This window comes from Cherax quadricarinatus, chromosome 56, assembly GCF_038502225.1.
Source record: "Cherax quadricarinatus isolate ZL_2023a chromosome 56, ASM3850222v1, whole genome shotgun sequence".
Classification (NCBI taxonomy): domain Eukaryota; kingdom Metazoa; phylum Arthropoda; class Malacostraca; order Decapoda; family Parastacidae; genus Cherax; species Cherax quadricarinatus.
This window is the reverse complement of record NC_091347.1, coordinates 28,057,425-28,085,221: the sequence shown is the minus strand read 5'-3', so window position 1 is coordinate 28,085,221 and position 27,797 is coordinate 28,057,425. Positions and strand designations below refer to the sequence as shown.

Sequence of the window (27,797 nt, the reverse complement as noted above, 5' to 3'; positions counted from 1 at the left end):
ACACTGCCTCCTTCACCAGTGTACCAGAGCTGGAGGCTAGCGCACTGCCTCTTTCACCAGTGTACCAGAGCTGGAGGCTAGCACACTGCCTCCTTCACCAGTGTACCAGAGCTGGAGGCTAGCGCACTGCCTCCTTCACCAGTGTACCAGAGCTGGAGGCTAGCGCACTGCCTCCTTCACCAGTGTACCAGAGCTGGAGGCTAGCGCACTGCCTCCTTCACCAGTGTTCACCGTGCAAACTTGTTAGTAATAAACACACCGATACTTTGAACAAGCAGCCTACGTTGTGTGGTTGCTTTGAACAACCAGTTTATGACAGAGTTCACAGGGTCCCAGTGATTGATAAAATTGTCAGACACACACACACACACACACACACACACACACACACACACACACACACACACACACACACACACACACACACACACACACACACACACACACACACACACAAAGGTTTGCAACAAGACTAGTCCCAGAGCTAAGAGGTATGTCCTACGAGGAGAGGTTAAGGGAAATCAACCTGACGACACTGGAGGACAGGAGAGATAGGGGGGACATGATAACGACATACAAAATACAGAGAGGAATTGACAAGGTGGACAAAGACAGGATGTTCCAGAGATTGGACACAGTAACAAGGGGACACAGTTGGAAGCTGAAGACACAGATGAATCACAGGGATGTTAGGAAGTATTTCTTCAGCCACAGAGTAGTCAGTAAGTGGAATAGTTTGGGAAGCGATGTAGTGGAGGCAGGATCCATACATAGCTTTAAGCAGAGGTATGATAAAGCTCACGGCTCAGGGAGAGTGACCTAGTAGCGATCAGTGAAGAGGCGGGGCCAGGAGCTCGGACTCGACCCCCGCAACCTCAACTAGGTGAGTACAACTAGGTGAGTACACACACACACACACACACACACACACACACACACACAGACAAGATGTTCCAGAGAGGGGACACAGAAACAAGGGGTTACTCTTGGAAGTTAAAGACTCAGATGAGTCACAGGGATGTTAGGAATTATTTCTTCAGTCATAGAGTAGTCAGGAAGTGGAACAGTCTGGCGAGTGATGTAGTGGAGGCAGGAACCATACATAGCTTTAAAACGAGGTATGATAAAGCTCATGGAGCAGAGAGAGAGAGGACCTAGCAGCGTTCAATGAAGAGGCGGTGCCAGGAGCTGAGTCTCGACCCCTGCAACCACAATTAGGTGAGCACACACACACACACACCAAATAAGATAACAATAAACACTGGATGATGGGTGTAACATCCACTCAGCACCCACCTTGTGCTGCCATACGTCCAACCCCAAACACCCTCAGGGGGCCGTGGGGGGGCCTTGACCCCATGATGACATAAGGTGGGTCATGATTTTAAAAAGACACTGTCTTGACCTTTTTTGGCCACGGAGTGACACGCGGAAAAGGGTCTTGTTTGAGTGACCCATTAAGCTGAATTGCTACATTGACCAATTTATAATTGCCTATTTGTAGCTATAAGAATAAAGCTGTCAACATGGTATGAGAGAGAGAGAGAGAGAGAGAGAGAGAGAGAGAGAGTAATATAGGCGGTTGCAAGGCTCAAGAGAGGTAGAGTGGTCTGGTCCATATTAGGTCACTTGTCCCTCCCACTAGCCTCTATGACTCATTTCTATCTCCCCCCCCCTCTCACTCTCTCTCTCTCTCTCTCTCTCTCTTTACTCTTTCTTTCACGCCTGTGACTGTTGTTTCTTTTTTCTCGCTATATATTTACACTCAACACATGTACATCGCTGTACCTGCCAGTGCTTCTTAATTAATGGGATGTTCAGTCTGCGTCGTAACACAGTCTTTCTTATGTGAGTCTTCACACATTTCAGGACGGTAGAAATTACATCCTTTTTCAATGTTGCATTGTTTTTTTCCCTTCAGTAGGATTCTGAGGCACTTCTTTGGGTGTGACTAGTTTAAACTTTCCCCAAATGTATATATTCCCATATTTAGTGTTGACGGCATCCGCTGTCTTCCCTTTCTTCTGTGTTCACATATATTGTGCTTCGAGATTCTTTAACCAGAGGCTTGGTAAGTTGGAGGGGGAGGGGGATAGAAATATAGGTGGATGAAATGTTTCAAAGGGGTAGGTGAGGGTGAGGAGACGTGGTAACAACATGGACCAACCACTTTGGCGTATAATAATACTGTGCTTGGTGATGTACACGTCTGCACGAAGTTTCTCTTTCACTTAACCCTGGCTGGCCAGTGTTTATCTTCCTGTGGGAGCGCTTCCTCTGGGTGTGGTAGTTGACCCACTATTATTAGTATCTCTTTTCTTTCATTTGTTTCCGCTTCTCCCTATTTTTAATCTTATCCGTCTTAACTTTGCTTTTGTTATGAATTTCCCTTTTCAGTTTTGACTTGTCGATGCAGATTCTTGATTTTTTTTTAGCATGCTGTATATATTGTTGGTAACGTAGAATATATATACACTCAGAGGAATATTTTCCTCAGGTTCTACATGCTGAGAATTTATTATATTCCCTAGCTTATGGATTAAAGTATTCTTGTCTGATAGTAAAAAGGTTACATGCAGCTTTAACGACCCTAGTGTTGTCAACAAGCTTTGAATCCCATTAACCAACTAGCTGGTAAGTCTTCTGAGAAAGTCAGTTTATTCCCAGAGGACAATAATTCACTTAATATGTTTGTCTACATTTATTTATGTGACTTAACTGCAAAGTGTCAGTCTGCAACACTGCGACCAGTGGTGTTAACTATCTGACAGAACGATGTAGGTTGGAAATCTCGTGTCCCTCGAGCCTCTGCCCTGGCTGGCTCCAGACACTGTTGTCTTCCTTGTTGGAGATGAGAGGTTCCAGCCTCCGTCCCAAGGCTGAGGGACTGATTACCTCATCTTTTGTATATAGTTCTACTGTCTTCTAATTATGTCCTAGAATCTGTATTGATAAAGCCACTGGATGGCGAAACGTCTACAATAAAGATATCCAGATGTTGCACATGTGTCTAAACCGACACTATTTTGTACCTTTCTTGCACAGCCTCCGTCCTGCCACACACACTAGGTTATCTCAGCATCAACAATGTATATTTCACATTTTGTGTCTTAGGTTGGTCCAAAAATAAATTTTGTCACCAGCACTGAACTGTTGCTGTGGTGGTTGTTGGTATATTGATATAACACTATGTTGCAAGTGTTGTTTGTTATTCTGCAGTACACAAATAACCCGCACATAGAAGAGAGGAGCTTACGACGACGTTTCGGTCCGACTTGGACCATTTACAAAGTCACACTAACCAGAAGTGGAGCAGGACGGGTATATATAGGCAGGAAGAGGTAGTGGTGGTAATAGTAGTAGTAGTAGTAGTAGCAGTAGTAGTAGCAGTAGTAGTAGCAGTAGTAGTAGAAGTAGTAGTAGTAGTAGTGGTAGTGGTAGTAGTGGGGAATTAAGGAGGAGGAGCCAGTCAAATACAAAGAAAGGTGTTGCAGGTGTTGATGTTGCTGGTGATATTGCAAGTGTTGTGTTGTAACACAATCGTACGGGTGTTTTAGCTGATATTACAGGAGTTGGTGATATTGTAGTTGTTGGTGTGTTATCACAGAATCTTTCAGGTGTTGATGGTAACTTAACAAAATGATTCAGGTGTTGCAAGACGGTCCAGCACGATGCTGTGACGTCATGGGCTTAGGAAAAATATTGCACCTCGCATAAAGATGAATGCTGGAGATTGATTTACAGAGAATTCTGGCACTGAAGGGTGGACGGGGGGGCCAGGTGGTGAGGGAAGGTGGAGAGGGGCGAGTGAGTGTGATGAGGGAGGGTGGTGAGCGGAGAGGTAGGTTGGAGAGGGAGTGAGGGAGATTTTTTTTTATTTAGCAAAATTGGATACATCAAGAATGTGCTACTACCTTGTTCCATATAATAGTTACACAGTGGAACAACAACTAGTTATGTCTCCCATGTCATATTCCATCACAGTGGATGGATCACATACGTGGTGTTCGTCTGTCAGCCTGAGCTGGCAGACGAACAGGATATCGTCATTAACTACAAAGGCTTCCTTCCCTCAGAACTGGAAGGAATTACCATCTCTGGTATGGTCTGTCCATCACACAGGAAAAAAATTGAATTTTTATGAAAACATCTCCATCATCACGGAGCAGGACAACAAAAATTATATAAAGGAGATAGAAAGACGTAAGGGAGGGGGGGAGGGTGTTAGGAATATAGGTTATATGTCTAAGGATACATATATACATACATACACACATACATGCACAAAAAATGCTTATTCACTGTTTCAATACCCTCTCAACATTTTAAAACTACATTATATACTTGCACTATCCTGGCGTTAAGTAGCCTGAACACCACGATACAAACTCTACCTTACTTGTGCTAAACAACACCCACTACGTGTTGACTGACCCCAGGATATCCTCAAGCTTCACAGAGTAGCTGAAGTATTTACACTCTTCCGAATAGCCTATTCCACCAGGTCTAAAGTCACCGAGTACTGGACACTCAACTATATTATGGTAAAGCTCGTATGCCAGTATTTCACCCAGCTTACATGTGCATAGGTCGAGTTGAGAGGTTCACTTGTGCAAAATTACATTTACCTGCCATAGTTGACGGTATCTCAACATGATTCTGGCAGTCACTATGTCACAGCCTAGTGGACGCTTTAACTAAGTTGTCCATACACATTCCTTTCAGATCAGAAGAGGTCTTAATGCCTCATACCAGTACTATTAGATATATTATGTTAGTAACACTGTGTGGCATGCTGTAGGTATGAAAGAAAACATGGCGAGCCGAAGACGTCCCTGAGGTGTGCTGGCGACGCCGGGTCTTGCAGGATCATAACACAAGATTGTCTTTAACTGTGTCAGCCTTTTATGCACAGTAGGAAGCGTCAGTTCTTCCCTCAGGTTTATGATTCTAGCGCACACTGGATCACTGAAAATTATTCTCATGCAGTAAGGGAGAGGGAGGGTGAAGGAAGGTGAGGGAGAGCAAGGGAGCATATTATAACCAGCACCTCGCACCACCTCCTCTATTGTGGTCAATGATCTCCTCATTGTGGAGCGTGTGGCACCCATCTCCCTCACAGTCACTCCCTCTCTCCCTAATTCCCTCCTTCCCTCCCTCCATCATTCCTCCCTCCATCTTTCCTCCCTCCATCCTTCTCCCTCCTCTCTTGTCTCCTTCACCCTTCATTGCTTTCCTACCCCTTGTCTTATTCTCCCTCTCCTCTATCATTCATTTTCCTTCATCTCTCCCCTTCCCTCTCCCTCCTCTCTCTCTTTCTCTGTCCCTCTCCCTCCTCTTTCTCTCTCTCCTTCCCTCTCCCGCCTCTCGCTCTCTTTCTCCTTCCCTCTCCCTCCTTTCACTTTCTCCTTTCCTCTCCCCTCTCTCTCTCTCTCTCTCTCTCTCTCTCTCTCTCTCTCTCTCTCTCTCTCTCTCTCTCCTAATCCTCTTAATTCTGCTTCTTGACATGCATCATTTATTTTAGGGCCATTACCGTGTTACCCAAGCACCATCTCCCTCCCTCCCTCCCTCCTTCCTTCTCTCCATCCCTCCCTCCCTCCCTCCTTCCCTCCCTCCCTCCCTCCCTCCTTCCTTCTCTCCCTCCCTCCCTCCTGCTCATTACCCTGCGTTCCACACACTAAAACAACTTAAACTACTGTAGCGTGTAGTTCTTTATTCTTGTTAAGCGCTGCACCAGTGTTGCAAAGTGCTCTGCATGCCTCTACAGCGTGAATAATGTTGTAGGAATGTTGAGTGTGTGTTGTGAAGCGAGGAAGAGAGAGAGAGAGAGAGAGAGAGAGAGAGAGACCTCTTCTTCATATGACCCTCGTCCATCCTGTGAGTGCCACACTGGAGAACAGTGCCAGAGTGTCACAGAGCCATGACATTGTCTGTGCCACATAGACGGTGCCAGAGAAAGTGCCACAGAACTGTGTCAGTTTTTACACCCTGGCGGTGAGCTAGCTTAATGGTCCAGTCTGATTATTTAGTACAGGCCAACCAGCGTTGTACAACACTGGTCAGTCAGCAGCCTGGCTACCTTTTCATTCATTACTCACCACTTCCTTCATTCTTATTCACCGCTTCCTTCATCCTTATTCACCACTTCTTTCATCCTTATTCACCAGTTTTTACATCCTTACCACTTCTCACTCTTATTCTTCACTGTTATTCATTCATTTTACACTCTTACTCATCTGTTCTTTAACTATTACTATCGTCTCTCTTCACCCTAGGCTTACACACACACACACACATACACACACACACACACACACACACACACACACACACACACACACACACACACACACACACACACACACACACACACACACACACACACACACACACAGGTAGGGCGGTTCATCTGCCCTGGCTGCAACACGGGGTCTTGCAAGGTGTTTACGCTGGACAAGGTGGCAACACAGATAAGACACACCTGGGAGGATCCCTTAAGACACACCTGGGAGGATCCCTTAAGACACACCTGGGAGGACCTTATAAAACACACCTGGGAGGATCCCGTAAGACATACAGGGGAGGATTTCGTAAGACACTCCTGGGAGGACCAAGTAAAACACACCTGGGAGGATCCTATAAAACACCTGGGAGGATCCCGTAAGACTTACTTGGGAGGACCCAGTAAGACTCTTAAATTTTTAAATCCTCCACTCATCTATTATTCAACTCAACTTAATATTTCAATTAGTGCCCAAAATAACTCGCGAATATTCTAATTGAAGTTTGTGAAGACAGGTTTATGTTGTGTGTCAGCTACTTGATTCATCTATATTGTAGACGAGGTACAGGTATGTGAGGTACTGCTGTTGTTGTATAACACAGCTGTTGTTGTATAACCTGTTAAGGAAGCAAGCAATGTTTATATTATTGTTCTACCATTGAGTCATTAGCTGCTGGTACTGATTATTGCTTGAGTCTGCCCAAGCTGCCTCACTACTTGCTTCACTACCTGCCTCACTACCTGCTTCACTACCTGCTTCACTACCTGCCTCACTACCTTCTTCACTACCTGCTTCACTACCTGCTTCACTACCTGCCTCACTACCTGCTTCACTACCTTCTTCACTACCTGCCTCACTACCTTCTTCACTACCTGCTTCACTACCTGCCTCACTACCTTCTTCACTACCTGCTTCACTACCTGCCTCACTACCTGCCTCACTACCTTCTTCACTACCTGCCTCACTACCTTCTTCACTACCTGCCTCACTACCTGCTTCACTACCTTCTTCACTACCTGCCTCACTACCTTCTTCACTACCTTCTTCACTACCTGCCTCACTACCTGCCTCACTACCTGCTTCACTACCTTCTTCACTACCTGCCTCACTACCTTCTTCACTACCTGCCTCACTACCTGCTTCACTACCTTCTTCACTACCTGCCTCACTACCTGCCTCACTACCTTCTTCACTACCTGCCTCACTACCTGCCTCACTACCTGCCTCACTACCTTCTTCACTACCTGCCTCACTACCTTCTTCACTACCTGCCTCACTACCTTCTTCACTACCTGCCTCACTACCTGCCTCACTACCTGCTTCACTACCTTCTTCACTACCTGCCTCACTACCTGCCTCACTACCTTCTTCACTACCTGCCTCACTACCTGCCTCACTACCTGCTTCACTACCTTCTTCACTACCTGCCTCACTACCTTCTTCACTACCTGCCTCACTACCTGCTTCACTACCTTCTTCACTACCTGCCTCACTACCTGCCTCACTACCTTCTTCACTACCTTCTTCACTACCTGCCTCACTACCTGCCTCACTACCTGCTTCACTACCTTCTTCACTACCTGCCTCACTACCTTCTTCACTACCTGCCTCACTACCTGCTTCACTACCTTCTTCACTACCTGCCTCACTACCTGCCTCACTACCTTCTTCACTACCTTCTTCACTACCTGCCTCACTACCTGCCTCACTACCTGCTTCACTACCTTCTTCACTACCTGCCTCACTACCTTCTTCACTACCTGCCTCACTACCTGCTTCACTACCTGCCTCACTACCTGCCTCACTACCTGCTTCACTACCTTCTTCACTACCTGCCTCACTACCTGCCTCACTACCTGCCTCACTACCTGCCTCACTACCTGCCTCACTACCTGCCTCACTACCTTCTTCACTACCTGCCTCACTACCTTCTTCACTACCTGCCTCACTACCTGCTTCACTACCTTCTTCACTACCTGCCTCACTACCTGCCTCACTACCTTCTTCACTACCTTCTTCACTACCTGCCTCACTACCTGCCTCACTACCTGCTTCACTACCTTCTTCACTACCTGCCTCACTACCTTCTTCACTACCTGCCTCACTACCTGCTTCACTACCTGCCTCACTACCTGCCTCACTACCTGCTTCACTACCTTCTTCACTACCTGCCTCACTACCTGCCTCACTACCTGCCTCACTACCTGCCTCACTACCTGCTTCACTACCTGCCTCACTACCTGCCTCACTACCTGCTTCACTACCTGCCTCACTACCTGCTTCACTACCTGCCTCACTACCTGCCTCACTACCTGCTTCACTACCTTCTTCACTACCTGCCTCACTACCTGCCTCACTACCTTCTTCACTACCTGCCTCACTACCTGCCTCACTACCTGCTTCACTACCTTCTTCACTACCTGCCTCACTACCTTCTTCACTACCTGCCTCACTACCTTCTTCACTACCTGCCTCACTACCTGCTTCACTACCTTCTTCACTACCTGCCTCACTACCTTCTTCACTACCTGCCTCACTACCTTCTTCACTACCTGCCTCACTACCTTCTTCACTACCTGCTTCACTACCTGCCTCACTACCTGCCTCACTACCTGCCTCACTACCTGCTTCACTACCTTCTTCACTACCTTCTTCACTACCTGCTTCACTACCTGCCTCACTACCTGCCTCACTACCTGCCTCACTACCTGCCTCACTACCTTCTTCACTACCTTCTTCACTACCTGCTTCACTACCTGCCTCACTACCTGCCTCACTACCTGCCTCACTACCTGCTTCACTACCTGCCTCACTACCTTCTTCACTACCTGCTTCACTACCTGCCTCACTACCTGCCTCACTACCTTCTTCACTACCTGCCTCACTACCTTCTTCACTACCTGCCTCACTACCTGCCTCACTACCTTCTTCACTACCTGCCTCACTACCTGCCTCACTACCTTCTTCACTACCTGCTTCACTACCTGCCTCACTACCTTCTTCACTACCTGCCTCACTACCTTCTTCACTACCTGCCTCACTACCTTCTTCACTACCTGCTTCACTACCTGCCTCACTACCTGCCTCACTACCTGCCTCACTACCTGCTTCACTACCTTCTTCACTACCTGCTTCACTACCTGCCTCACTACCTGCTTCACTACCTTCTTCACTACCTGCTTCACTACCTGCCTCACTACCTGCCTCACTACCTGCTTCACTACCTTCTTCACTACCTGCTTCACTACCTGCCTCACTACCTGCTTCACTACCTTCTTCACTACCTGCTTCACTACCTGCCTCACTACCTGCTTCACTACCTTCTTCACTACCTGCCTCACTACCTTCTTCACTACCTGCCTCACTACCTGCCTCACTACCTGCTTCACTACCTTCTTCACTACCTGCCTCACTACCTGCTTCACTACCTGCTTCACTACCTGCCTCACTACCTGCCTCACTACCTGCTTCACTACCTTCTTCACTACCTGCCTCACTACCTTCTTCACTACCTGCTTCACTACCTGCCTCACTACCTTCTTAACTACCTGCTTCACTACCTGGTTCACTACCTGCTTCACTACCTTCTTCACTACCTTCTTCACTACCTGCTTCACTACCTGCTTCACTACCTTCTTCACTGCCTGCTTCACTACCTGCCTCACTACCTTCTTCACTACCTGCTTCACTACCTGCTTCACTACATGCTTCACTACCTGCTTCACTACCTGCCTCACTACCTGCCTCACTACCTGCTTCACTACCTGCTTCACTACCTGCTTCACTACCTGCCTCACTACCTGCCGACCCACCAATCTGGTCAGGCTCCCTGCTGTTCCTACTCCCACTCTCAACACCATTTGCTTACTCTTCTCTTTCTCCCTCGCCTTTATTTTTCTCTTTTCATTCAGTGCTTGTATGACGCCGGTTGTGTAAGGAAATTGGAAAGCCAGTGGTGGTGGTGTGTAGGTGTGTTAACGAGCAGTGGTGGTGTCAGGAAGGCTACAAAACATTGGTAAATTCTTTCTAGTTCCGTAGTAACCTTGTTTCTTAGTGGTGTAGGGCTGTCGTCTCTCTTGGTACAGTGCTGTCTTCTCTCTTGGTGTAGGGCTGTCTTCTCTCTTGGTGTAGTGCTGTCTTCTCTCTTGGTGTAGGGCTGTCTTCTCTCTTGGTGTAGTGCTGTCTTCTCTCGTGGTGTAGGGCTGTCTTCTCTCTTGGTGTAGTGCTGTCTTCTCTCGTGGTGTAGGGCTGTCTTCTCTCTTGGTGTAGTGCTGTCTTCTCTCGTGGTGTAGGGCTGTCTTCTCTCTTGGTGTAGTGCTGTCGTCTCTCGTGGTGTAGGGCTGTCTTCTCTCTTGGTGTAGTGCTGTCGTCTCTCGTGGTGTAGGGCTGTCTTCTCTTTTGGTACAGTGCTGTCTTCTCTCTTGGTGTAGTGCTGTCTTCTCTCTTGGTGTAGTGCTGTCTTCTCTTGGTGTAGTGCTGTCTTCTCTCTTGGTGTAGTGCTGTCTTCTCTTGGTGTAGTGCTGTCTTCTCTCTTGGTGTAGTGCTGTCTTCTCTTGGTGTAGTGCTGTCTTCTCTCTTGGTGTAGTGCTGTCTTCTCTTGGTGTAGTGCTGTCTTCTCTCTTGGTGTAGTGCTGTCTTCTCTCTTGGTGTAGTGCTGTCTTCTCTCTTGGTGTAGTGCTGTCTTCTCTCTTGGTGTAGTGCTGTCTTGTCTCTTGGTGTAGTGCTGCCTTCTCTCTTGGTGTAGTGCTGTCTTCTCTCTTGGTGTAGTGCTGCCTTCTCTCTTGGTGTAGTGCTGTCTTCTCTCTTGGTGTAGTGCTGCCTTCTCTCGTGGTGTAGTGCTGTCTTCTCTCTTGGTGTAGTGCTGTCTTCTCTCTTGGTGTAGTGCTGCCTTCTCTCTTGGTGTAGTACTGTCTTCTCTCTTGGTGTAGTGCTGCCTTCTCTCTTGGTGTAGTGCTGTCTTCTCTCTTGGTGTAGTGCTGCCTTCTCTCTTGGTGTAGTACTGTCTTCTCTCTTGGTGTAGTGCTGCCTTCTCTCTTGGTGTAGGGCTGTCTTCTCTCTTGGTGTAGTACTGTCTTCTCTCTTGGTGTAGTGCTGCCTTCTCTCGTGGTGTAGTGCTGTCTTCTCTCTTGGTGTAGTGCTGTCTTCTCTCGTGGTGTAGTACTGTCTTCTCTCTTGGTGTAGTGCTGTCTTCTCTCTTGGTGTAGTGCTGTCTTCTCTCTTGGTGTAGTGCTGTCTTCTCTCTTGGTGTAGTGCTGTCTTCTCTCGTGTAGGGCTGTCTTCTCTCGTGGTGTAGGGCTGTCTTCTCTCGTGGTGTAGGGCTGTCTTCTCTCGTGGTGTAGGGCTGTCTTCTCTCTTGGTGTAGTGCTGTCTTCTCTCTTGGTGTAGTGCTGTCTTCTCTCGTGTAGGGCTGTCTTCTCTCGTGGTGTAGGGCTGTCTTCTCTCTTGGTGTAGTGCTGCCTTCTCTCTTGGTGTAGTGCTGCCTTCTCTCTTGGTGTAGGGCTGTCTTCTCTCGTGGTGTAGGGCTGTCTTCTCTCGTGGTGTAGGGCTGTCTTCTCTCGTGGTGTAGGGCTGTCTTCTCTCTTGGTGTAGTGCTGTCTTCTCTCTTGGTGTAGTGCTGCCTTCTCTCTTGGTGTAGTGCTGCCTTCTCTCTTGGTGTAGTGCTGCCTTCTCTCGTGGTGTAGTGCTGCCTTCTCTCGTGGTGTAGGGCTGTCTTCTCTCGTGGTGTAGGGCTGTCTTCTCTCTTGGTGTAGTGCTGCCTTCTCTCTTGGTGTAGTGCTGCCTTCTCTCTTGGTGTAGTGCTGCCTTCTCTCGTGGTGTAGGGCTGTCTTCTCTCGTGGTGTAGTGCTGCCTTCTCTCTTGGTGTAGTGCTGCCTTCTCTCTTGGTGTAGTGCTGCCTTCTCTCTTGGTGTAGTGCTGTCTTCTCTCTTGGTGTAGTGCTGTCTTCTCTCGTGTAGGGCTGTCTTCTCTCGTGGTGTAGTGCTGCCTTCTCTCTTGGTGTAGTGCTGTCTTCTCTCTTGGTGTAGTGCTGTCTTCTCTCGTGTAGGGCTGTCTTCTCTCGTGGTGTAGTGCTGCCTTCTCTCGTGGTGTAGTGCTGCCTTCTCTCTTGGTGTAGTGCTGCCTTCTCTCTTGGTGTAGGGCTGTCTTCTCTCGTGGTGTAGTGCTGCCTTCTCTCTTGGTGTAGTGCTGCCTTCTCTCGTGGTGTAGGGCTGTCTTCTCTCGTGGTGTAGTGCTGCCTTCTCTCGTGGTGTAGGGCTGTCTTCTCTCTTGGTGTAGTGCTGCCTTCTCTCGTGGTGTAGGGCTGTCTTCTCTCTTGGTGTAGTGCTGCCTTCTCTCGTGGTGTAGTGCTGCCTTCTCTCGTGGTGTAGGGCTGTCTTCTCTCTTGGTGTAGTGCTGCCTTCTCTCGTGGTGTAGTGCTGCCTTCTCTCGTGGTGTAGGGCTGTCTTCTCTCTTGGTGTAGGGCTGTCTTCTCTCGTGGTGTAGGGCTGTCTTCTCTCTTGGTGTAGTGCTGTCTTCTCTCTTGGTGTAGTGCTGCCTTCTCTCTTGGTGTAGTGCTGCCTTCTCTCTTGGTGTAGTGCTGCCTTCTCTCGTGGTGTAGTGCTGCCTTCTCTCGTGGTGTAGGGCTGTCTTCTCTCTTGGTGTAGGGCTGTCTTCTCTCGTGGTGTAGGGCTGTCTTCTCTCTTGGTGTAGTGCTGCCTTCTCTCTTGGTGTAGTGCTGCCTTCTCTCTTGGTGTAGTGCTGCCTTCTCTCGTGGTGTAGGGCTGTCTTCTCTCGTGGTGTAGGGCTGTCTTCTCTCTTGGTGTAGTGCTGTCTTCTCTCTTGGTGTAGGGCTGTCTTCTCTCTTGGTGTAGGGCTGTCTTCTCTCGTGGTGTAGGGCTGTCTTCTCTCTTGGTGTAGTGCTGTCTTCTCTCTTGGTGTAGTGCTGCCTTCTCTCTTGGTGTAGTGCTGCCTTCTCTCTTGGTGTAGTGCTGCCTTCTCTCGTGGTGTAGGGCTGTCTTCTCTCGTGGTGTAGTGCTGCCTTCTCTCGTGGTGTAGGGCTGTCTTCTCTCGTGGTGTAGTGCTGTCTTCTCTCGTGGTGTAGGGCTGTCTTCTCTCGTGGTGTAGTGCTGCCTTCTCTCTTGGTGTAGTGCTGTCTTCTCTCTTGGTGTAGTGCTGCCTTCTCTCTTGGTGTAGTGCTGCCTTCTCTCTTGGTGTAGTGCTGTCTTCTCTCGTGGTGTAGGGCTGTCTTCTCTCGTGGTGTAGTGCTGCCTTCTCTCTTGGTGTAGTGCTGTCTTCTCTCGTGGTGTAGTGCTGCCTTCTCTCGTGGTGTAGTGCTGTCTTCTCTCGTGGTGTAGTGCTGCCTTCTCTCGTGGTGTAAGACTGTCTTCTCTCGTGGTGTAGTGCTGCCTTCTCTCGTGGTGTAGTGCTGCCTTCTCTCGTGGTGTAAGACTGTCTTCTCTCTTGGTGTAGTGCTGTCTTCTCTCGTGGTGTAGTGCTGCCTTCTCTCGTGGTGTAAGACTGTCTTCTCTCGTGGTGTAGTGCTGCCTTCTCTCTTGGTGTAGGGCTGTCTTCTCTCGTGGTGTAGTGCTGCCTTCTCTCTTGGTGTAGGGCTGCCTTCTCTCGTGGTGTAGTGCTGTCTTCTCTCTTGGTGTAGTGCTGTCTTCTCTCGTGGTGTAGTGCTGTCTTCTCTCTTGGTGTAGGGCTGCCTTCTCTCTTGGTGTAGTGCTGCCTTCTCTCGTGGTGTAGGGCTGCCTTCTCTCGTGGTGTAGTGCTGTCTTCTCTCTTGGTGTAGTGCTGTCTTCTCTCGTGGTGTAGTGCTGTCTTCTCTCTTGGTGTAGTGCTGTCTTCTCTCGTGGTGTAGTGCTGTCTTCTCTCTTGGTGTAGTGCTGTCTTCTCTCGTGGTGTAGTACTGTCTTCTCTCTTGGTGTAGTGCTGCCTTCTCTCTTGGTGTAGTGCTGCCTTCTCTCTTGGTGTAGTGCTGCCTTCTCTCTTGGTGTAGTGCTGTCTTCTCTCGTGGTGTAGTGCTGTCTTCTCTCTTGGTGTAGGGCTGCCTTCTCTCTTGGTGTAGTGCTGTCTTCTCTCTTGGTGTAGTGCTGTCTTCTCTCGTGGTGTAGTGCTGTCTTCTCTCGTGGTGTAGGGCTGCCTTCTCTCTTGGTGTAGTGCTGCCTTCTCTCTTGGTGTAGTGCTGTCTTCTCTCTTGGTGTAGTGCTGTCTTCTCTCTTGGTGTAGTGCTGTCTTCTCTCTTGGTGTAGTGCTGTCTTCTCTCGTGGTGTAGTGCTGTCTTCTCTCTTGGTGTAGGGCTGCCTTCTCTCTTGGTGTAGTGCTGTCTTCTCTCTTGGTGTAGTGCTGTCTTCTCTCGTGGTGTAGTGCTATCTTCTCTCGTGGTGTAGGGCTGCCTTCTCTCTTGGTGTAGTGCTGCCTTCTCTCTTGGTGTAGTGCTGCCTTCTCTCGTGGTGTAAGACTGTCTTCTCTCGTGGTGTAGTGCTGCCTTCTCTCTTGGTGTAGGGCTGCCTTCTCTCGTGGTGTAGTGCTGTCTTCTCTCTTGGTGTAGTGCTGCCTTCTCTCGTGGTGTAGTGCTGTCTTCTCTCTTGGTGTAGGGCTGCCTTCTCTCTTGGTGTAGTGCTGCCTTCTCTCGTGGTGTAGTGCTGCCTTCTCTCGTGGTGTAGGGCTGTCTTCTCTCGTGGTGTAGTGCTGCCTTCTCTCTTGGTGTAGGGCTGTCTTCTCTCGTGGTGTAGTGCTGCCTTCTCTCGTGGTGTAGTGCTGCCTTCTCTCGTGGTGTAGTGCTGTCTTCTCTCTTGGTGTAGTGCTGCCTTCTCTCGTGGTGTAGGGCTGTCTTCTCTCGTGGTGTAGTGCTGTCTTCTCTCGTGGTGTAGTGCTGCCTTCTCTCTTGGTGTAGGGCTGTCTTCTCTCGTGGTGTAGTGCTGTCTTCTCTCTTGGTGTAGTGCTGTCTTCTCTCGTGGTGTAGTGCTGCCTTCTCTCGTGGTGTAGGGCTGTCTTCTCTCGTGGTGTAGGGCTGTCTTCTCTCTTGGTGTAGTGCTGTCTTCTCTCGTGGTGTAGTGCTGTCTTCTCTCGTGGTGTAGTGCTGCCTTCTCTCGTGGTGTAGTGCTGCCTTCTCTCTTGGTGTAGTGCTGCCTTCTCTCGTGGTGTAGGGCTGTCTTCTCTCGTGGTGTAGGGCTGTCTTCTCTCTTGGTGTAGTGCTGTCTTCTCTCGTGGTGTAGGGCTGTCTTCTCTCGTGGTGTAGTGCTGCCTTCTCTCTTGGTGTAGTGCTGCCTTCTCTCGTGGTGTAGGGCTGTCTTCTCTCGTGGTGTAGTGCTGTCTTCTCTCTTGGTGTAGGGCTGTCTTCTCTCGTGGTGTAGGGCTGTCTTCTCTCTTGGTGTAGTGCTGTCTTCTCTCTTGGTGTAGGGCTGTCTTCTCTCGTGGTGTAGTGCTGTCTTCTCTCTTGGTGTAGGGCTGTCTTCTCTCGTGGTGTAAGACTGTCTTCTCTCTTGGTGTAGTGCTGTCTTCTCTCGTGGTGTAGGGCTGTCTTCTCTCGTGGTGTAGTGCTGTCTTCTCTCTTGGTGTAGGGCTGTCTTCTCTCGTGGTGTAGGGCTGTCTTCTCTCTTGGTGTAGTGCTGTCTTCTCTCTTGGTGTAGGGCTGTCTTCTCTCGTGGTGTAGTGCTGTCTTCTCTCTTGGTGTAGGGCTGTGTTCTCTCGTGGTGTAAGACTGTCTTCTCTCTTGGTGTAGTGCTGTCTTCTCTCGTGGTGTAGGGCTGTCTTCTCTCGTGGTGTAGTGCTGTCTTCTCTCTTGGTGTAGGGCTGTCTTCTCTCGTGGTGTAGGGCTGTCTTCTCTCTTGGTGTAGTGCTGTCTTCTCTCGTGGTGTAGTGCTGTCTTCTCTCGTGGTGTAGTGCTGCCTTCTCTCGTGGTGTAGTGCTGCCTTCTCTCGTGGTGTAGTGCTGTCTTCTCTCGTGGTGTAGGGCTGTCTTCTCTCGTGGTGTAGTGCTGCCTTCTCTCGTGGTGTAGTGCTGTCTTCTCTCTTGGTGTAGGGCTGTCTTCTCTCGTGGTGTAGGGCTGTCTTCTCTCGTGGTGTAGTGCTGCCTTCTCTCGTGGTGTAGTGCTGCCTTCTCTCGTGGTGTAGGGCTGTCTTCTCTCGTGGTGTAGTGCTGCCTTCTCTCTTGGTGTAGGGCTGTCTTCTCTCGTGGTGTAAGACTGTCTTCTCTCGTGGTGTAGTGCTGTCTTCTCTCTTGGTGTAGTGCTGCCTTCTCTCTTGGTGTAGTGCTGCCTTCTCTCGTGGTGTAGGGCTGTCTTCTCTCGTGGTGTAGGGCTGTCTTCTCTCGTGGTGTAAGACTGTCTTCTCTCTTGGTGTAGGGCTGTCTTCTCTCGTGGTGTAAGACTGTCTTCTCTCGTGGTGTAAGACTGTCTTCTCTCGTGGTGTAGTGCTGCCTTCTCTTTTGGTACAGAGCTGCCTTCTCTCGTGGTGTAGTGCTGTCTTCTTTCTTGATGTTGTGCTGCCTTCTCTCTTGGTGTAGTGCTGCCTTCTCTCGTGGTGTAGTGCTGTATTTTCTCTTGGTGTAGTGCTGTATTTTCTCGTGGTGTAGTGCTGCCTTCTCTCTTGGTGTAGTGCTGCCTTCTCTCGTGGTGTAGTGCTGTCTTCTCTCGTGGTGTAGTGCTGCCTTCTCTCGTGGTGTAGGACTGTCCTCTCTCGTGGTGTAGTGCTGTCCTCTCTCGTGGTGTAGGACTGTCCTCTCTCGTGGTGTAGGGCTGTCTTCTCTCGTGGTGTAGTGCTGTCTTCTCTCGTGGTGTAGTGCTGTCTTCTCTCGTGGTGTAGGACTGTCCTCTCTCGTGGTGTAGTGCTGTCTTCTCTCGTGGTGTAGGACTGTCTTCTCTCGTGGTGTAGGACTGTCCTCTCTCGTGGTGTAGGACTGTCTTCTCTCGTGGTGTAGGACTGTCTTCTCTCGTGGTGTAGGACTGTCCTCTCTCGTGGTGTAGTGCTGTCTTCTCTCGTGGTGTAGTGCTGTCTTCTCTCGTGGTGTAGGACTGTCTTCTCTCGTGGTGTAGGACTGTCTTCTCTCGTGGTGTAGGACTGTCCTCTCTCGTGGTGTAGGACTGTCTTCTCTCGTGGTGTAGGACTGTCTTCTCTCGTGGTGTAGGACTGTCCTCTCTCGTGGTGTAGTGCTGTCTTCTCTCGTGGTGTAGTGCTGTCTTCTCTCGTGGTGTAGGACTGTCCTCTCTCGTGGTGTAGTGCTGTCTTCTCTCGTGGTGTAGGACTGTCTTCTCTCGTGGTGTAGGACTGTCCTCTCTCGTGGTGTAGTGCTGTCTTCTCTCGTGGTGTAGGACTGTCCTCTCTCGTGGTGTAGTGCTGTCTTCTCTCGTGGTGTAGTGGTGTCTTCTCTCGTGGTGTAGGACTGTCCTCTCTCGTTGTGTAGTGCTGCCTTCTCTCGTGGTGTAAGACTGTCTTCTCTCGTGGTGTAGGGCTGTCTTCTCGTCGTGTAGGGGTGTTTTCTCTCGTGGTATAAGACTGTCTTCTCTCGTGGTGTAGGGCTGTCTTCTCTCGTGGTGTAGGGCTGTCTTCTCTCGTGGTGTAGGGCTGTCTTCTCTTGTGGTGTAGGGCTGTCTTCTCTCGTGGTGTAAGACTGTCTTCTCTCGTGGTGTAGGACTGTCTTCTCTCGTGGTGTAAGACTGTCTTCTCTCGTGGTGTAGGGCTGTCTTCTCTCGTAGTGTAGGGCTATCTTCTCTCGTAGTGTAGGGCTATCTTCTCTCGTGGTGTAAGACTGTCTTCTCTCGTGGTGTAGGACTGTCTTCTCTCGTGGTGTAGGGCTGTCTTCTCTCGTAGTGTAGGGCTGTCTTCTCTCGTGGTGTAGGGCTGTCTTCTCTCGTAGTGTAGGGCTATCTTCTCTCGTAGTGTAGGGCTATCTTCTCTCGTGGTGTAAGACTGTCTTCTCTCGTGGTGTAGGACTGTCTTCTCTCGTGGTGTAGGGCTGTCTTCTCTCGTAGTGTAGGGCTATCTTCTCTCGTGGTGTAAGACTGTCTTCTCTCGTGGTGTAGGACTGTCTTCTCTCGTGGTGGACTGTCTTCTCTCGTGGTGTAGGGCTGTCTTCTCTCGTGGTGTAGGGCTATCTTCTCTCGTGGTGTAGGGCTATCTTCTCTCGTTTTGTAGGGCTGTCTTCTCTCGTGGTGTAGGGCTGTCTTCTCTCGTGGTGTAGGGCTATCTTCTCTCGTGGTGTAGGACTGTCTTCTCTCGTGGTGTAGGACTGTCTTCTCTCGTGGTGTAGGGCTGTCTTCTCTCGTGGTGTAGGGCTGTCTTCTCTCGTGGTGTAGGGCTGTCTTCTCTCGTGGTGTAGGGCTGTCTTCTCTCGTGGTGTAGGGCTGTCTTCTCTCGTGGTGTAGGGCTATCTTCTCTCGTTTTGTAGGGCTGTCTTCTCTCGTGGTGTAGGGCTGTCTTCTCTCGTGGTGTAGGGCTGTCTTCTCTCGTGGTGTAGGACTGTCTTCTCTCGTGGTGTAGGACTGTCTTCTCTCGTGGTGTAGGACTGTCTTCTCTCGTGGTGTAGGGCTGTCTTCTCTCGTGGTGTAGGGCTGTCTTCTCTCGTGGTGTAGGGCTGTCTTCTCTCGTGGTGTAGGGCTGTCTTCTCTCGTGGTGTAGGGCTGTCTTCTCTCGTGGTGTAGGACTGTCTTCTCTCGTGGTGTAGTGCTGTCTTCTCTCGTGGTGTAGGGCTGTCTTCTCTCGTGGTGTAGTGCTGTCTTCTCTCGTGGTGTAGGGCTGTCTTCTCTCGTGGTGTAGGACTGTCTTCTCTCGTGGTGTAGGGCTGTCTTCTCTCGTGGTGTAGGGCTGTCTTCTCTCGTGGTGTAGGACTGTCTTCTCTCGTGGTGTAGGGCTGTCTTCTCTCGTGGTGTAGGGCTGTCTTCTCTCGTGGTGTAGGACTGTCTTCTCTCGTGGTGTAGTGCTGTCTTCTCTCGTGGTGTAGGGCTGTCTTCTCTCGTGGTGTAGGGCTGTCTTCTCTCGTGGTGTAGGGCTGTCTTCTCTCGTGGTGTAGGGCTGTCTTCTCTCGTGGTGTAGGACTGTCTTCTCTCGTGGTGTAGGGCTGTCTTCTCTCGTGGTGTAGGGCTGTCTTCTCTCGTGGTGTAGGGCTGTCTTCTCTCGTGGTGTAGGGCTGTCTTCTCTCGTGGTGTAGGGCTGTCTTCTCTCGTGGTGTAGGACTGTCTTCTCTCGTGGTGTAGGGCTGTCTTCTCTCGTGGTGTAGGGCTGTCTTCTCTCGTGGTGTAGGGCTGTCTTCTCTCGTGGTGTAGGGCTGTCTTCTCTCGTGGTGTAGGGCTGTCTTCTCTCGTGGTGTAGGGCTGTCTTCTCTCGTGGTGTAGGGCTGTCTTCTCTCGTGGTGTAGGGCTGTCTTCTCTCGTGGTGTAGGGCTGTCTTCTCTCGTGGTGTAGGGCTGTCTTCTCTCGTGGTGTAGGGCTGTCTTCTCTCGTGGTGTAGGGCTGTCTTCTCTCGTGGTGTAGGGCTGTCTTCTCTCGTGGTGTAGGACTGTCTTCTCTCGTGGTGTAGTGCTGTCTTCTCTCGTGGTGTAGTGCTGTCTTCTCTCGTGGTGTAGGGCTGTCTTCTCTCGTGGTGTAGGGCTGTCTTCTCTCGTGGTGTAGGGCTGTCTTCTCTCGTGGTGTAGGGCTGTCTTCTCTCGTGGTGTAGGGCTGTCTTCTCTCGTGGTGTAGGGCTGTCTTCTCTCGTGGTGTAGGGCTGTCTTCTCTCGTGGTGTAGGGCTGTCTTCTCTCGTGGTGTAGGGCTGTCTTCTCTCGTGGTGTAGGGCTGTCTTCTCTCGTGGTGTAGGGCTGTCTTCTCTCGTGGTGTAGGGCTGTCTTCTCTCGTGGTGTAGGGCTGTCTTCTCTCGTGGTGTAGGGCTGTCTTCTCTCGTGGTGTAGGGCTGTCTTCTCTCGTGGTGTAGGACTGTCTTCTCTCGTGGTGTAGGACTGTCTTCTCTCGTGGTGTAGGGCTGTCTTCTCTCGTGGTGTAGGGCTGTCTTCTCTCGTGGTGTAGGACTGTCTTCTCTCGTGGTGTAGGACTGTCTTCTCTCGTGGTGTAGGGCTGTCTTCTCTCGTGGTGTAGGGCTGTCTTCTCTCGTGGTGTAGGACTGTCTTCTCTCGTGGTGTAGGACTGTCTTCTCTCGTGGTGTAGGGCTGTCTTCTCTCGTGGTGTAGGACTGTCTTCTCTCGTGGTGTAGGGCTGTCTTCTCTCGTGGTGTAGGGCTGTCTTCTCTCGTGGTGTAGGACTGTCTTCTCTCGTGGTGTAGGGCTGTCTTCTCTCGTGGTGTAGGGCTGTCTTCTCTCGTGGTGTAGGACTGTCTTCTCTCGTGGTGTAGGACTGTCTTCTCTCGTGGTGTAGGACTGTCTTCTCTCGTGGTGTAGGACTGTCTTCTCTCGTGGTGTACTGTCTTCTCTCGTGGTGTAGGACTGTCTTCTCTCGTGGTGTAGGACTGTCTTCTCTCGTGGTGTAGGACTGTCTTCTCTCGTGGTGTAGGACTGTCTTCTCTCGTGGTGTAGGACTGTCTTCTCTCGTGGTGTAGGACTGTCTTCTCTCGTGGTGTAGGACTGTCTTCTCTCGTGGTGTAGGACTGTCTTCTCTCGTGGTGTAGTGCTGTCTTCTCTCGTGGTGTAGGGCTGTCTTCTCTCGTGGTGTAGGGCTGTCTTCTCTCGTGGTGTAGGACTGTCTTCTCTCGTGGTGTAGTGCTGTCTTCTCTCGTGGTGTAGTGCTGTCTTCTCTCGTGGTGTAGGGCTGTCTTCTCTCGTGGTGTAGGGCTGTCTTCTCTCGTGGTGTAGGACTGTCTTCTCTCGTGGTGTAGGGCTGTCTTCTCTCGTGGTGTAGGGCTGTCTTCTCTCGTGGTGTAGGACTGTCTTCTCTCGTGGTGTAGGACTGTCTTCTCTCGTGGTGTAGGACTGTCTTCTCTCGTGGTGTAGGACTGTCTTCTCTCGTGGTGTAGGGCTGTCTTCTCTCGTGGTGTAGGACTGTCTTCTCTCGTGGTGTAGGGCTGTCTTCTCTCGTGGTGTAGGGCTGTCTTCTCTCGTGGTGTAGGACTGTCTTCTCTCGTGGTGTAGGACTGTCTTCTCTCGTGGTGTAGGACTGTCTTCTCTCGTGGTGTAGGGCTGTCTTCTCTCGTGGTGTAGGGCTGTCTTCTCTCGTGGTGTAGGACTGTCTTCTCTCGTGGTGTAGGACTGTCTTCTCTCGTGGTGTAGGGCTGTCTTCTCTCGTGGTGTAGGACTGTCTTCTCTCGTGGTGTAGGACTGTCTTCTCTCGTGGTGTAGGGCTGTCTTCTCTCGTGGTGTAGGACTGTCTTCTCTCGTGGTGTAGGACTGTCTTCTCTCGTGGTGTAGGACTGTCTTCTCTCGTGGTGTAGGGCTGTCTTCTCTCGTGGTGTAGGGCTGTCTTCTCTCGTGGTGTAGGACTGTCTTCTCTCGTGGTGTAGGACTGTCTTCTCTCGTGGTGTAGGACTGTCTTCTCTCGTGGTGTAGGGCTGTCTTCCCTGATGTGTGGCTAAACAGCAGGTTTTCCTCCTGATTTAAAACTTTGATAGCTATATGATTATGCTACTACTACTACTACTAATAATAATAATAATAATTAAAATCTTTGAGACCATGTCATTCTCAAACCTCCCTTCCATCTTACCATCCGTGTTTGTTTTGTCACCTGTTCTCACCTGTTCTTAATGTCATCAAATCTGTCTCTTGTCGGCTTTCCAGCTCTACATCTACAGGTATAACCTCGGCTCTCGCTTGCATTGCCTTCAATCTTTTTGTCCCTGACACATATGCTCAGATAATATACGACATTCTTTATAATAATAATCTTTATTTCTACAAGTACATTCACAAGCTGACATCAGTGACATACTGCCATGTAGACAGCACCTGGTTATGCAGAGCATTTCAGGTAAATTGGGTTAATTTCGTCCCAAGGATGCGATCCACACCACTCGACTAACACCCAGGTACCAATTTTACTGATGGTGAACAGTGACAGCAGGTGTCATAAGGACTCCCAGGACCTCTGCTGTCTGTCTTTCCCATGTACTCCCATGTGCCTGTTCACTCTTCTCTTTGATAGTGTGTTCATGAACGTTTCTTTCTCCCACTGTAGTGTGTTCATGAACGTTTCTTTCTCCCACTGTAATGTGTTCATGAACGTTTCTTTCTCCCACTGTAGTGTGTTCATGAAGGTTACTTTCTCCCACTGTAGTGTGTTCATGAACGTTACTTTCTCCCACTGTAGTGTGTTCATGAACGTTACTTTCTCCCACTGCAGTGTGTTCATGAAGGTTACTTTCTCCCACTGTAGTGTGTTCATGAACGTTACTTTCTCCCACTGTAGTGTGTTCATGAACGTTACTTTCTCCCACTGCAGTGTGTTCATGAACGTTACTTTCTCCCACAGTAATGTGTTCATGAACGTATCCTTCCCCCATTGATTTAACTCTCCCACTTTCTTTACTCATTTCTACTAGTGAGTCAAATATCAGAATTATGTTTCCTCTGGCACTCAAAGACCATCTTCATGATTGTGTGTGTGTGTGTGTGTGTGTGTGTGTGTGTGTGTGTGTACGTGTGTACGTCACTAACTAGGTATAATGTTATCAGGTCAAAATAAACTTAATACAAGATTATTTTCACCGTGCCTGCACACATGACTGGTATAATTACTCTCATCGAGGATAATTACAAATTACATGTGCGTTCCATGGTCATTTAACTATAAGTTGGTTACTGGGCTACCAGGTTCCTACCTGGATGATTATATGATGGCTCAGTGGTTAGAGCCTCGTGGATTTTGGCTTCCCAATAGGCAGGCTAAAATAACATGGGTTCGATCCCCGGCCAGTCGCAGTTTGTTAATTAAAAACCACAAGCCTTAGTCCACTCAGCTTTCCTGGCTCGTCAAGCAGGCTGTCGCTGCTGGCAGCCAGCAGGACGACATAACCAACACAACCTGGTTGCTGGTTTAAGGCCTATCGACTACACTAGTATCATTAAGGCTGCACGTAATGTTTCTATCACCAGAACACTCCTGTAAACTTTGCGATCTTGGCTTAAATAGCAACGCTCATCTTGCCATATAAGACAAGTGAAAATTTGTGTATGCAATATTTTCGCCAAAATCATTCTGAACCTAACGAAAAAAATATATTTCACTGTGTTTGTTTAGTATTAAATTATTGTAAACAAATCTAAAATATATTTAGTTGAGTTAGGCTAAAATAAATTGTTCTTGTTATAATAAGGTTAGGTAAGTTTTCTAAGATTCTTTTGGAGCAAAATTAAATTTGTTTACATTAACATTAATGAAAAAAAATATATCTTTAAACGTATAAGAGAAAATTTTAGAAAGGACTTAATTTTAAATGAGTTCTTGCTAATTGACCAGTTTTACATATTCGGCACGAGATATATATATATATATACGTATATATATATATATATATATATATATATATATATATATATATATATGTATTTATTTATTTTTTATTTATTTATTTATAATTTGAGCACACTTACAGAGGTACAAAAAAAAATACAGATAAGAGCAGCATGCCAAAGCCACTTATACTATGCATAGCATTACGGGCTGGCTTAAAATTAACTTAAGATTAACTAAGCAATGATGAAATCAGTGAAAAACATTAATGTAAACTGATTACTATAAAGCACAAGTGAGTATTACAAAGACAGGTCATATGGTTGCATGCATTGTTGTAAATTCAGTAGAATGGAGTATTCTGTTAGGTAGTGAATTTAAAAAATAATAAAGTTAGATTGGGTTTTAGGTTTAACATTTATGTGATATAATTGTGAGAAACATTTAAGATATACAATTTATAAGGTTCAGTTATTCAGTATTTATTTGGTTTTGGGTGAGTAAGTGATCTTTGAGAAGAGACTTGAATTTATAAACAGGTAGTGTTTCTTTTATATTAACAGGTAATGAATTCCAGATTTTAGGGCCTTTTATGTGCATTGAGTTTTTGCATAGCGTGAGATGGACACGAGGAATATCAAAGAGTGATCTGTGCCTTGTGTTATGGTCATGTGTTCTGTTGAGGTTGGCAAGGAGATGTTTGAGGGGAGGGTTAATATCAGAGTTGAGTGTTCTATGTATGTAATAGGTGCATTATTATTATAATCAAGGGGAAGCGCTAAACCCAGAGGATTATACAGCGCCTGGGGGGGGGGGGATGTGGAAGGCATTCAGGCTTAATTCGGGGAACTGGAGAACAGATCCAATTCCCTAAATCAAGAGCCCCTCACCAACATCAAGGAACCTTCCTTGAGGGGTGTAATAGGTGCAGTAATAAGTATGGATGTTTTGTATGGTGAGTAGGTTGAGTGTATTGAATATTGGTGGAGTGTGCTGCCTGTAGTGAGAATTTGTTATCATTCTAACTGCAGCCTTTTGTTGGGTAATTAGTGGTCTGAGATGGTTACTTGTTGTTGAGCCCCATGCACAAATTCCATAGGTGAGATAGGGGTAAATAAGAGAGTGATATAGGGCCAGGAGGGCTGACTGTGGAGCATAGTACCGTATCTTCGATAGTATGCCTACAGTCTTGGAAATTTTCTTAGAAATTTGTTGTATATGTGTATGAAATTTGAGTCTATTATCAAGGTGGATTCCTAAGAATTTTCCCTCTGTTAGCTTTGTGATAGGTGATCCGTTTATCATTATGTTAAGAGGGACATCTGTAGCTCTGTTACCAAACTGAATGAAGTAGGTTTTGTCAATGTTTAGTGTAAGTTTGTTAGTACTCATCCAGGTAGATATTTTCTGTAATTCGGTATTTACAGTATTGGCTAGCGTGACTGGGCTCGGGTGGGAGAAGACGTATGTTGTGTCATCAGCAAATAGTGTGGGTTTGAGTAATTGAGAAGCATTTGGTAGGTCATTTATGTATAGGAGAAAGAGAAGAGGGCCAAGGACACTTCCCTGTGGGACACCAACTGTAATTGGTTGTGCAGAAGAGTTTGCCCCATTTGCGTACACATATTGGCTTCTGTTGCTGAGGTATGACTTGAGGTAGTTGAGGGAGTGCCCTCTTATACCATAGTGTGATAATTTTACGTGGAGCAAGTCATGGTCAACTGTATCAAAAGCTTTACGTAAGTCAATGAAGATCCCCAGTGGGACTTCTTTTTTCTCTATTGCAGTGTATATATGTTCTAGCATGTGTATAATAGCATCATTAGTATTTTTATTAGGCCTGAATCCAAATTGGCAGGGGTTGAGTATGTTTTGGGAGATAAGGTAGGAGTAGATTCGTTTATGAATTAATTTTTCGAAGATTTTTGAGAGAGGGTGTAAGTTGGATATTGGCCTATAGTTATTCAACTCTGTTTGGTCTCCTCCTTTGTGGATCGGGGTGACCCTTGCTATTTTGAGTACTGTAGGGAAGGTGGAGGATTCAATGGATTTGTTAAAGAGTGTTGCAATGATTGGTGATAGCACTTGTGACACTTTTTTGTATATAAAGGGTGGTAAGGTATTTAAATCTCCTGCCTTGTTTTTTAGTGCGTTGATAATAAGGGAGACTTCGTATGGGTTAGTCGGAGCTAGGAACAGTGTGTTCGGGTAGTTGCCGGTGAGGTAGTCATTTGGTGGGGTATCTGAGCTTGGGATTTTATTGCAAGGTTTTGTCCTATAGTGGAGAAGAAATCATTGAGTCTGTTTGCTGTTTCTGTTGGTGGGAGTTGGGGTTCATCTGATTTTGCTAATTTTATTTCGCTATTTCGTGATATCTTTTTTGTTCCCAGAATTTCTGATAGGGTTTTCCAGGTCTTTTTTATATCACCTCGTAAGTTGGATATATCTGTTCTCATATATATATATATATATATATATATATTATATATATATATATATATTATATATATATATTATATATATATATATATTATATATATATATATATATATTATATATATATATATATATATATATATATATATATATATATATATATATATATATATATATATATATATATATATATATATATATATATATATATATATATATATATATATATATATATATATATATAGTATATATATATCGGTGTAGACATCCTTGGAATTAATAACAGTGTAGAGGAGAAACAAATAAATATATAGATGTATATCATTTTATTTTTTATCAAAATTAGATTCAGAATTCGAATGCCTTATTTTTCAGCAATATAAATTCAGTTACACCAAAATTTTGGTCACCGAATGTGGCTTTTTGGCCATTTTCTTTTTTGCCTTTAAAGAAAACAGAAGTTTTCGGTGACAGTAGATTTGTGGGTAACTAAAGTATAATTCACCTATCTGGCGTCAGCCTTGAAGGAGATCCGAGGGTCAACGCCCTCACGGCCCAGTCCATGACCAGGTCTCACTGTGGCTCAGGGCCTGAACAACCAGACTGTTACTGCTACCCGCACGCAATCCAACGTACGAACCACAGCCCGGCTGCTCAGGCACTGACTTCATGTATCTGTGCAGTTCCTTCTTTAAGACTGATAGGGATCTATTGGTAATCTCTCTTATGCATGATGGGAAGCTGTTGAACAGCCTTGGGCCCCTGACACTTATTGTTTTCTCTCAGTGTACTTAAAACACCCTTATTTTTCATTGGGGGTTTTTATATATATATATATATATATATATATATATATATATATATATATATATATATATATATATATATATATATCGTGTGCCGAATATGTAAAACTGGTCAATTAGGAAGAACTCATTTAAAATTAAGTCCTTTCTAAAATTTTCTCTTATACGTTTAAAGATATATTTTTTTCATTAATGTTGATGTAAAAAGTTTTAATTTTGCACCAAAAGGAACTTAGAAAACTTACCTAACCTTATTATAACAAGAACAATTTATTTTAGCCTAATCCAACTAAATATATTTTAGATTTGTTTACAGTAACTTAAGTTACTGAACAAACACAGTGAAATATATTTTTTTCGTTAGGTTCAGAATGATTTTGGCGAAATTATTGCATACACAAATTTTCACTTGTCCTATATGGCAAGATGAGCGTTGCTATTTAAGCCAAGATTGCAAGTTCTGCCTATTCAGCACGACATATATATATATATATATATATATATATATATATATATATATATATATATATATATATATATATATATATATATATATATTATTATTATTATTATTATTATTATCACACTGGCCGATTCCCACCAAGGCAGGGTGGCCCGAAAAAGAAAAACTTTCACCATCATTCACTCCATCACTGTCTTGCCAGAAGGGTGCTTTACACTACAGTTTTTAAACTGCAACATTAACACCCCTCCTTCAGAGTGCAGGCACTGTACTTCCCATCTCCAGGACTCAAGTCCGGCCTGCCGGTTTCCCTGAATCCCTTCATAAATGTTACTTTGCTCACACTCCAACAGCACGTCAAGTATTAAAAACCATTTGTCTCCATTCACTCCTATCAAACACGCTCACGCATGCCTGCTGGAAGTCCAAGCCCCTCGCACACAAAACCTCCTTTACCCCCTCC

General features: G+C 47.1%; 1 protein-coding gene across 11 annotated transcripts in view; it reads left to right on the top strand.

Annotated features, from left to right (window-relative positions):
* The window catches only part of LOC128700714 (titin), a 333,838-nt gene that overhangs the window by 95,650 nt on the left and 210,391 nt on the right, over positions 1 to 27,797 (top strand). The window lies entirely within an intron of this gene.